This window comes from Podarcis tiliguerta, assembly GCF_965153285.1.
Source record: "Podarcis tiliguerta genome assembly, chromosome: 14".
Taxonomy (NCBI): domain Eukaryota; kingdom Metazoa; phylum Chordata; class Lepidosauria; order Squamata; family Lacertidae; genus Podarcis; species Podarcis tiliguerta.
The window spans coordinates 37,360,548-37,371,280 of NC_139547.1; positions in this window are offsets into that span (position 1 = coordinate 37,360,548).

A 10,733-nucleotide genomic window follows, 5' to 3' on the forward strand; every position below is an offset into this window, starting at 1 on the left:
CCTTTGTGTTGCTAGAATATTAGAAAATGGGAGCTTTGCTTCTTCTTAATGAGCAAGCTGGCAGAACACAGCTTACTTAAATTTCTCTTATATCTCTGTAGAAGAGCCAGTGACTTTCGTAGTAGCAGCAGCAATGGTAGCAGTAGGTTTGAGTGACAGCTGAATATCCAAGGCAGGAGCCTAGACTCTCCTTGAGTTTCCCTCCCCTCCTTTGTTAAATTCCTGGCATATATGGCTTTGCCATGGTGAAACTAGAAACAGTAGATTATGCATGTCTCCAAACAAAGTTTCTAGGCAGGCACCATAGCGAAATGGAGAGGGCCCGCTAAATCTAAGGAGAGGAATGTCAGAGCATAGATGCATAGCCTGCCCTGGCGGAACATTGCGTGAGTCTCTCTAATACATTTCTTTTCCAAGAAGTAATCAACTTCCCCATTTATTGTCTTGGAACAGCTCTCTGTTGTGAAGGTGCTCCAGGGATGCACATGCCAGAAGTTTCCCAGAACAGGAATAAAGCAAAACAAGAGAAAACTTCCTTGATCTTTGTGGATCCAACATTCAGGTCCAGAATTTTGTATAGGCAGGAAATGGCATTTCTCTTGCAAATGTTCTGGTGGTTCGTTCATTGTTGCCTTGGTTTAGAGCCATAACTCAATAATTCACTAATACTATATTCCGTTTTGGCTGATTTTTCCAGTTTCACTGTTTGTCTTTATGAATGAGAAACTTCATAGCAACATTCTATTTCCATCCGTTGTTTAAATATGAATCTTTAAACTCAAAATTCAATTGCCTTTAGACCTGTCGGCATCCCTTGGTTGTTTTGACTTTGGCAAGCCTCAAATACAACATTTTGTAAATACGACACCTAGCCATGGCACAAGTGCTTGAAGCAGGGACACTCACAAATGCAAGCATCCCTGCTCAAATAAATGCTGCTGACACTATCTCCTATGGCACAGGCACAGCTAGGGGGTGAGGCAGGTAAGTGAGGAGACCCAGGGCAGGCTGTGGAACTCAGGTCCACTTGAAAGTGGACCAAGGCCCACAAGTAAGTCACAGCCCACTGCTTGAGAAACTGTGCCTGACAAAATGCTGTGCATGCTTGTTTTATCACTAAATTACACAAACGGCATGGCTGTTAAGAAGTGCCTAGAAAGGCTCTTAGCTCCAGTAGAGAATGAAGATAGAGACAATATAGATATGAGTCTTCACATACACACAGACAGCGTCTCCACCCCCATCGTTCTGCCCAGACGTTGAGGTCCAGCGCCGAGGGCCTTCTGGCAGTTCCCTCACTGCGAGAAGCAAAGCTACAAGGAACCAGGCAGAGGGCCTTCTCGATAGTGGCACCCGCCCTGTGGAACGCCCTCCCATCAGATGTCAAGGAGATAAACAACTACCTGACATTTAGAAGACATCTGAAGGCAGCCCTGTTCAAGGAAGTTTTAATGTGTGACATTTTAATGTATTTTAATCTTTGTTGGAAGCCGCCGAGAGTGCCTGGGGAAACTCGGCCAGATGGGCGGGGTACAAATAAATTATTATTATTATTATTATTATTATTATTATTAGTACTTCAGAAAGCCAGTTGCTGGAAACTACAGGAGGGGAGAGTGCTCTTGTGCTCTGGTCCTGCTTGAGGTTTCCCCACAAGCAACTAGGTAGCCAGTAGATGCAGCAGGCTCTTTGTTTTATGTTCTTATGAGGTTGATCCATTAGGATAAAGGGGACACTGGCCCACCAACCTCAGTCTTGATTCCTTCAAACCCTACAGCCTGTCTTCTTTCTTACAACCAGTCCGGGTGGTGACACTAGCTGTCAGCTTCCTCTTCCTTGTAGGATAAGGGTAAATGTCAAATGAGTTGGCTCTGCCTGTCATGCTCTCTGGTGCCATCTAATGGTGGCCTCCCTGCCTTCCACCCAACCAATCTCAATGGGTACCAGCCGCCATTGCAGAAAGCTAACAGAAGCTCTCTCTCTCTCGTGTGTGTGTGTGTGTTTTCAAAGAAATTACATTGGGCGGGAGTTAGACACCCCACCCAGTACTGCGGCTCTTGTCCAATTCAAAACACACACACACACACACACACACACCTGATTTAAGCAAAAAAAAAAAGTTCTTCTGGTTGATCACAACCAGAAGAACATTATAAACAAAGTGTTTCCATTTATGTAGACAAGAACCGGGCTGCTATTTGTGTTGATTTCTATCCAATGTAATCTCCTCTCTGTCAAGCAGCAGACCTGACATTATCTGGGCCAGAATGTTAGGAACCCCCCTCCACGCCCAAGTGACAGCCTTTGCTGTGTGTTGGCTTTCTTTCCCGCTACACTGAAGTACAGTCTAGAGCATCTGACAAAGCAAGGGGAAAGGAGATAGTGTGAAATTGGCAGGGAGCCCTGGAGATGCTCCTGAAGTTAGGGAGGGGAGGCGTGGAGACAAAACACAAATCCAAATGTTCCGCTTCAGCATATGGATATGATTGCTAATCAGAGGCTTCCCTCTAATCCCTCCCTGGGATCAAGGATTTGGTCTGACTCTTCAAACTTACAACAGTATTAGATAATGGAATAAAAAGTGTCACGAAATCAGAGTACGCAATTAGACTGCAGCATTTAGAAGCAATTCGCATGTTGTTGTTTAATGGACTCGGAGGGGCTTTTAGTTTAGAGAAAAGGCAAGTTAGAGGTGAGATGATACAAGTTTTTAAAATTATGCGTGGCTTGGAGAAAGAGGACTGAGAAACATTTTTCCACTCCTCTCATAACACTAGAACTCATGAACTGAAGATTCAGGACAGATAGAAAGTTACTTTATCACACAGTGCATCGTTAAACTATGGAACTCACTCCCACAAGAGGCAGTGAGAGCCACCAACTTGGAGGTATTTAAAAGAAGATGGGACAGATTCATGGAGGATATGGCTACTAGTAGCAATGGCTGGGCTCTGCCTCCTCAGTCAGAGGCAGCAATGCTTCTGAATAACAGTTGCTGGAAACCACAGGAGGAGAAAGTGCTCTTGCGCTTGGGCGCTGCATGAAGGTCTTCTACAGGCTGCTTGTCCACTCTGAGAACAGGATGCTAGCTGGATGGGTCATCGGCCTGATCAAACAGGCTCTTCTTCCTAGGAGGTGACTGATGCCATGATAGCCAAGAGGGGACTGTCCTAGGTAGAGTTTGGGTTAGAACATGTGTGTGTGTGTGTGTGTGTGTGTGTGTGTGTACAGAAAGACAGAGAGGTGGGCATAGAGCTTTAGTAAGGAACTATGGCTCTCTGGGGGACGCGGGTGGCACTGTGGGTAAAACCTCAGTGCCTAGGACTTGCCGATCGTAAGGTCGGCGGTTCAAATCCCCGCAGTGGGGTGAGCTCCCGTCGTTCAGTCCCGGCTCCTGCCAACCTAGCAGTTCGAAAGCACCCCTAAGTGCAAGTAGATAAATAGGGACTGTTTTATAGCGGGAAGGTAACAGCGTTTCCGTGTGCGGCGCTGGTGCTGGCTCGCCAGACGCAGCTTCGTCACGCTGGCCACGTGACCCGGAAGTGTCTTCGGACAGCGCCGGCTCCCGGCCTCTAGAGCGAGATGAGCACGCAACCCTAGAGTCGGTCACGACTGGCCTTTGGGCAGGGGTACCTTTACCTTTACCTTATGGCTCTCTGGGGGACGTGGGTGGCGCTGTGGGTTAAACCACAGAGCCTAGGACTTGCCGATCAGAAGGTCGGTGGTTCGAATCCCTGCGACGGGGTGAGCTCCCGTTGCTCGGTCCCTGCTCCTGCCAACCTAGCAGTTTGAAAGCACATCAAAGTGCAATAATAATAATAATAATAATAATTTATTATTTATACCCCGCCCATCTGGCCAGGTTTCCCCAGCCACTCTGGGCGGCTTCCAAAAGAATATTAAAATACTGTGATACATCAAACATTAAAAGCTTCCCTAAACAGGGCTGCCTTCAGATGTCTTCTAAAAGTCTGGTAGTTGTTGTTCTCTTTGACATCTGGTGGGAGGGCGTTCCACAGGGAGGGCGCCACTACCGAGAAGGCCCTCTGCCTGGTTCCCTGTAACTTGGCTTCTCGCAGTGAGGGAACCGCCAGAAGGCCCTCGGTGCTGGACCTCAGTGTCCGGGTAGAGCGATGGGGGTGGAGACGCTCCTTCAGGTATACTGGACCGAGGCCGTTTAGGGCTTTAAAGGTCAGCACCAACACTTTGAATTGTGCTCGGAAACGTACTGGGAGCCAATGTAGGTCTTTCAAGACCGGTGTTATATGGTCTCGGCGGCTGCTCCCAGTCACCAGTCTGGCCGCTGCATTCTGGATTAGTTGTAGTTTCCGGGTCACCTTCAAAGGTAGCCCCACGTAGAGCGCATTGCAGTAGTCCAAGCGGGAGATAACCAGAGCATGCACCACTCTGGCAAGGCAGTCCGCGGGCAGATAGGGTCTCAGCCTACGTACCAGATGGAGCTGGTACACAGCTGCCCTGGACACGGATTTAACCTGTGCCTCCATGGACAGCTGTGAGTCCAAAATGACTCCCAGGCTGCGCACCTGGTCCTTCAGGGGCACAGTTACCCCATTCAGGACCAGGAAATCCTCCACACCTGCCCGCCTCCTGTCCCCCAGAAACAGTACTTCTGTCTTGTCAGGATTCAATCTCAATCTGTTTGCCGCCATCCATCCTCCAACCGCCTCCAGACACTCACACAGGACCGTCACCGCCTTCACTGGTTCTGATTTGAAAGAGAGGTAGAGCTGGGTATCATCCGCATACTGATGAACACCCAGCCCAAACCTCCTGATGATCTCTCCCAGCGGCTGCATATAGATGTTAAAAAGCATGGGGGAGAGGACAGAACCCTGAGGCACCCCACAAGTGAGAGCCCAGGGGTCTGAACACTCATCCCCCACCACAACTTTCTGAACACGGCCCAGGAGGAAGGAGCGGAACCACTGTATGACAGTACCCCCAGCTCCCAGCCCCTCAAGACGGTCCAGAAGGATGTTATGGTCGATGGTATCAAACGCCGCTGAGAGATCCAGCAGAACTAGGAAACAGCTCTCACCTTTGTCCCTAGCCCGCCGGAGATCATCAACCAGTGCGACCAAGGCAGTTTCAGTCCCGTGATGAGGCCTGAATCCCGACTGGAAGGGATCCAAATGGTCCGCTTCTTCCAGGCGTGCCTGGAGTTGTTCAGCCACCACTCGCTCAATCACCTTGCCCAAGAATGGAAGATTTGAGACTGGGCGATAGTTGGCCATCGTGGCCGCATCTAAAGATGGTTTTTTAAGAAGCGGTTTAATAACCGCCTCTTTCAGCGGGTCTGGGAAGACTCCCTCACGGAGGGAAGCATTCACCACCCCACGAAGCCCATCGCCCAGCCCTTCCCAGCTAGCTTTTATAAGCCAGGATGGGCAAGGATCAAGGAGACAGGTGGTTGGTTTCACTCGTCCAAGCAGCCTGTCCACATCCTCGGAGGTAACAGATTGGAATTGATCCCACGCAATTTGACTAGACAGGACTCTAGCACTCTCCCGCCCCGGCCCTGTAGATAAATAGGTACCACTCCGGCGGGAAGGTAAATGGTGTTTCCGTGCACTGCTCTGGTTCGCCAGAAGCGGCTTAGTCTTGCTGGCCACATGACCCAGAAGCTGTACACCGGCTCCCTCGGCTAATAAAGCAAGATGATCACTGCAACCCCAGAGTCGTCCGCGAATGGTCAGGGGTCCCTTTACCTTTATGGCTCTTTGAATGTTTCTGGGCTACAGCTTTCACAGCCCCTGACCATTGACCATGCTGGCTGGAGCTGATGGGAGTTGGAGTCTGGGTTTCTTAGGGTAAACAGGGCACTGCCCCACCAAATTCAGTCTGCCCTCAGGCAGCCCCACCTGCTTGACTCCTTATTTACAACTATCCCAGGGACTGGGTCTGTCTGTCACTCTCCTCCTCCTTAGTCTCAGAGTTGGCCCTTGTAGAACTCTGCAAGGAGGTTAGCCTAATCCTATACCCCACACCACACAGTTCTGAGGCTGTCTAGGCTTTCCTGTGACTCTTGTTTGCACAAAGCAAAACATGAACATTAATTCCCTTCACACAAGCAACAAGCATCATCTCTTGTTTAGGCCTAAGAAGAAAACAAGCTCCCCGGTGTTCTGGCAGATGACTGCAAAAGCTAATGAGCCCTAATCCTTTATTGTAAAATTATATCAAATTAATTTTTATTTGATGAATACTGTGTGCAATTAAATAGCTATCAACATATCAGACTCCCTGTATTTATGCTCTGCCAGTTTTGTAACAATTCCTGGCCCCCTCAGGCTACCTCAACACAGCATTTCTGGCTCAGGGCCTCATGAAGGTTTGTTTTTTTTATTAGCAGAAGACAGAAAAGAGGGGGAGTCGCATATAATGCCAAGAACAAGATTCATATTCAGAAAGGCTGGTTTGAGCACTGGGCAAACTGCAATAAAAGGAGATTCAGTCAGTGTTGTTTGCTGGCATCCATCTGTCTCAAGAGACAATTGGGTGCACCTCTGGGGGTGAAGTTGAACCGCTGTGTTAGCAGCCCAAAGTGACTTTACCTGGCTGCAAGCCTGGGCCGTGTCTATGGAGGTCCTGGGCTGCCCAGACAACAAGACGCCCCTCTCAGTTTGGCTGATCTGGTCCAAAAGTGGGCAGGGTCACCACTTCTCTCTTTTTCCGCCACCCCCTTTATTTTTATTTCTCTCTCCCTCTAATCCCCTTTTCTTTCTTTCTTTCTTTCTTTCTTTCTTTCTTTCTTTCTTTCCCCTTCCCTCCCTCTCTCTCTGCCACCTCCCCTTTTTAATTTTCTCTCTTACTGCCCCCCCCCTTGGTGGATCTACACACAGGGGGGAAAACTATAAATAAGTCAGAAATTAAATCATTAGAACAAAAGAAAAAAAGCCATGTAAAATCACACAGAAATGTTTTCTGCTCTACAGCGCCATCTGATGTTGCATGTTTACAACGCATTCAAAATGCTGTTTTTGGACTAATGTAGCTGAGTCCTCTGTGTGTGTCTCTCTTTTTCTTTCCAGCACCCTTTTCCATTCCATTGCCCACCCTCCTCCCTGCCACCTGAATGAAATTAGGCTGTATGGAATGAGGTTGAAGGCCGCAGGATTCCCACCCCAGTTCTAGGTTTCTTTAGCTCCACTCTGGGGACAAAAATGACCTTGATGGTTATGTTCTCTGTTATGTACTGAAGTTCTCACCCTGGGCCAGCAGGGGGATACTGTAGATAGTTATGCAAATAAGGGATCGAAAGTGACGTTCAGTGATTGGATAGTTTTAGAAAATTGTTACAGTTACGTTGTACTGGAGCTCCATATAAGCAGGCTGACTGAACCCTTCAGTTCAGTTCTGTTCTGGCCTGTGAATAAACAAGAGCTGTTTGAAGAATTGCTGTGTCGCCTGATATGTTCACCCACAACTTAACATTCTCCCTCCACCCTCAGAGGCATTATGCCTCTGAATACCAGTTGCTGGGGGGTACAAGTGATCAGAGTGCACTAACGTCCTGCTTGCAGACAGCAGGGCTTTTCTTGTGTTCCTATGATCACAAGCTAATCGTGATTCAGGCTGCATCATCATCAGGAGCACCATGTGAATGTAACATGAGAGATAACAGAACTTCCTCCCCGCCCCCCACTGCTTAGCAGCAGGCCTTTGAAAAAATGGTTTCCTATAATTTGGGTCCTTCAAAAAAAGGATACCAAGGAGCTGGAAAGGATGCAAAGAAGATGAGAAAGGATGACAAAGTGTTTGGAATGCGTGACTTATGAGAAAAGTATGAAGAGTTTGGGCAGATTTTGCTTCAAGGAAAGACCATTGGAGGGGGGAGGTGAGTGAACAACAATAGCAATTTTCACATATTTTGGAGACCGCCAAGCAAAGTTGCAATTAACCCTTTGTTCTAAAGGAAAGGTTCGAAGATGAATCAGGAGCAAGAGGTTGTTCCACTGGCCCCTAAATCAAGGGAATGAGCATCAGATACAATGCATTCTGTTTTTATGATGATTGAGGCTCAAAAAGGCAGTTGTCAGAGAAGAATGTGGGGTTTTGTTGTGCAGGAGGGGAAACAGAGGCAAGGAAAACACCAGAATGAGGGAGCTAATTGCTTCCTTGACTCTGCACATTAACCACACTGTCATCCACCTGGGCCTAGAGACGCCTCTTCTAACCTGCAATATACATTATTGCAGAACTTCTATTACTGTGGTTTGCTGCTTTTGAAATAATTTTATTGGCTTCTTCCATAAGATATGCATATCATGTAAAGTCACAAAACAGAAATTAAATATAACAAGATATAAAAAGCAAACAATGAAAAACCCTCCTCCCTATGCTGGAAGCCAGGTAAGTAATGGTTATATATTCTTATGTATAGTCACTGTTGCCTGTTTAATTCATCTTCTGCATTGCTCTTGCAGGGCCCTTGCACTGTGTATTGCCAGGAACATGTGTCACTATTTTCATTGGCCAGAAGAGATCAAGATATCTGAGGACAAAGTTCAGAGCAGAAACATAATCATGACATCCAAATTTGAGCTGATGCTGATGATACGGTGTTTTGTAAACCTGATGTCTTGGCATCTGTAATAAACGGCCACCAAATAGCATATAATGTGTCTGGTTTCTTTTTCTTTTATGAGTGTGGTTTTAAACAAACCCCAAGCATTCTGGAGAGATTTGACCCTCTTGACTTTCCGTTTTAACTTTCCCCCCCCAGTCCCTCTCATTTTAGGGAAAATTCTGACTATGCTAAACTTCCTTCTCAATTGTACACTTAGCCTATATGTTGACTAGCAGTGGGTCCACTGTTCTCAATTGGTTCAGGAACCCTTACATCGCATACCAGGCTCTGGGAACCCCTTAAGATTAAGCGTGGGTATCGTCTGCTGTTCTACCACAGGCGAAAATGTCTTGCGCCAGCTTTAGAAGCTGGTCACAAAGCTCAGAGATCCCGGTTCCAGCCTTGGTAGAGCCTCACAGCTAATCGAACCCAGTTGGTTTCCCCTGATGGTTTTCTGCTTGCAGGCTTTTTCACTGGTGGCACCAGGGCTATGGGACGCCCTCCCTGCTGAAATACCGGAGGCCTCCTTGGTTATTGGCATTCTGCCAGCTCTTGAAGGCACACCTGTTTATTTCCCTGTTCCCCTAACTACAGTCTCCTGGTTTAATAGCTGTCTTAACCGTTTCGATGTGCTGTCTGGATAGGCTTGCATTATGATACATTTTAATTGTGGATGCTTTAAGGTTTGGGGGAAATTGTTTTGTTGTGCATTTTAATTACGTGTGTTTATATTTTTTGGCAATTGGTTTTCTCCATGAAAAAAAAATGTAATTGCCACCTTAGCAGTTTAGCGGTATATTTAAAAAAAAGTGGCTGCGAGTGACTTTTACTCAGAGTAGATGCATTTAAATTGACATATGCTACTCATTAATTTCAATGGGTCTACTCTGAGCAGGACTAACATGGGATTAATAATACATGTAATTCACTCAGTGCAGATGCACAGAATATCCTTCATGGAGCTCTGTGGCTTAATGGGGAGCTTCAGAATTTAAAGGAAGGTTGTTCGAAAAAGGGCGAGAGGCTGGCAGCTCTGCAGACAAGGGGTGGCATAACTGGGCTCCTTATTTTAAAAAATCATTTTTATTGATTTTCCAATAAAAAACATCCAATTAATATATCCAATCATAATACTCCAATTAAAATAAAAAAGACCAAATTACAGTGGTACCTCGGGTTACATACGCTTCAGGTTACATACGCTTCAGGTTACAGACTCCACTAACCCAGAAATAGTACCTCGGGTTAAGAACTTTGCTTCAGGATGAGAACAGAAATCGGGCTCCGGCGGCGCGGTGGCAGCGGGAGGCCCCATTAGCTAAAGTGGTGCTTCAGGTTAAGAACAGTTTCAGGTTAAGAACGGACTTCCGGAACGAATTAAGTACTTAACCCAAGGTACCACTGTATAGTCTAAATTATAATTGTTAATTTTTCGGAGCTCCCCATGGTCTGGATCTCTGAAGCATATCTCCACATTTCACTCCTGCCTCTCCTCATTGTTTCCATATTTTCCACATCTCAATGGCATAACTGGACTCCTGAGCCCCACAGGGGTGCCGCACAAAGAATGTAGTTGGTCAAGTGAGCCGTGGACTCAAAAAGGTTGAAAACCTCTGCTGTAATGGGCAATGTGCAGGGCCAGCTTCAAACGTGGGCAGAGCAAGGGGTGCAAGTGTTACTGCTGTACAGTGGACTAAGAACACAAGAAGAGCCTGCTGGGTCAGGTCAATGGCTTCCCATTCTCACGGTGGTCTACCCCGTCCAACATCCCATTCTCACGATGGTCAACCTGATGGCTGTCAGAAACCTACAAGCAGGACTTGAACACAGGTTCACTCTCCCCTCTTGCAGTTTCCAGCAACTAGCATTAAGGAACATTACTGCAAATGTAATGAGCATAGCCATAATGGCTGGTAGGCATTGACAGCCTTCTTTTCCATGAGTTTGGCTAATATCTCTACAAGGGAAGAACACTCCAGGAGGCTGCAAAGCAGGGTCAGTGAGAGGCGTGGCCTGCAGAGAGGGGGTGTGGCTGGGAAATATTTCCAAGGGCCTGGTAGAGAGGCTTGGAGGGCCACATTCTGACCCGAGACTAGAGCCTTGGCACCAACTCACTCGGCTTGTTCCCCAGCTGATGATTACC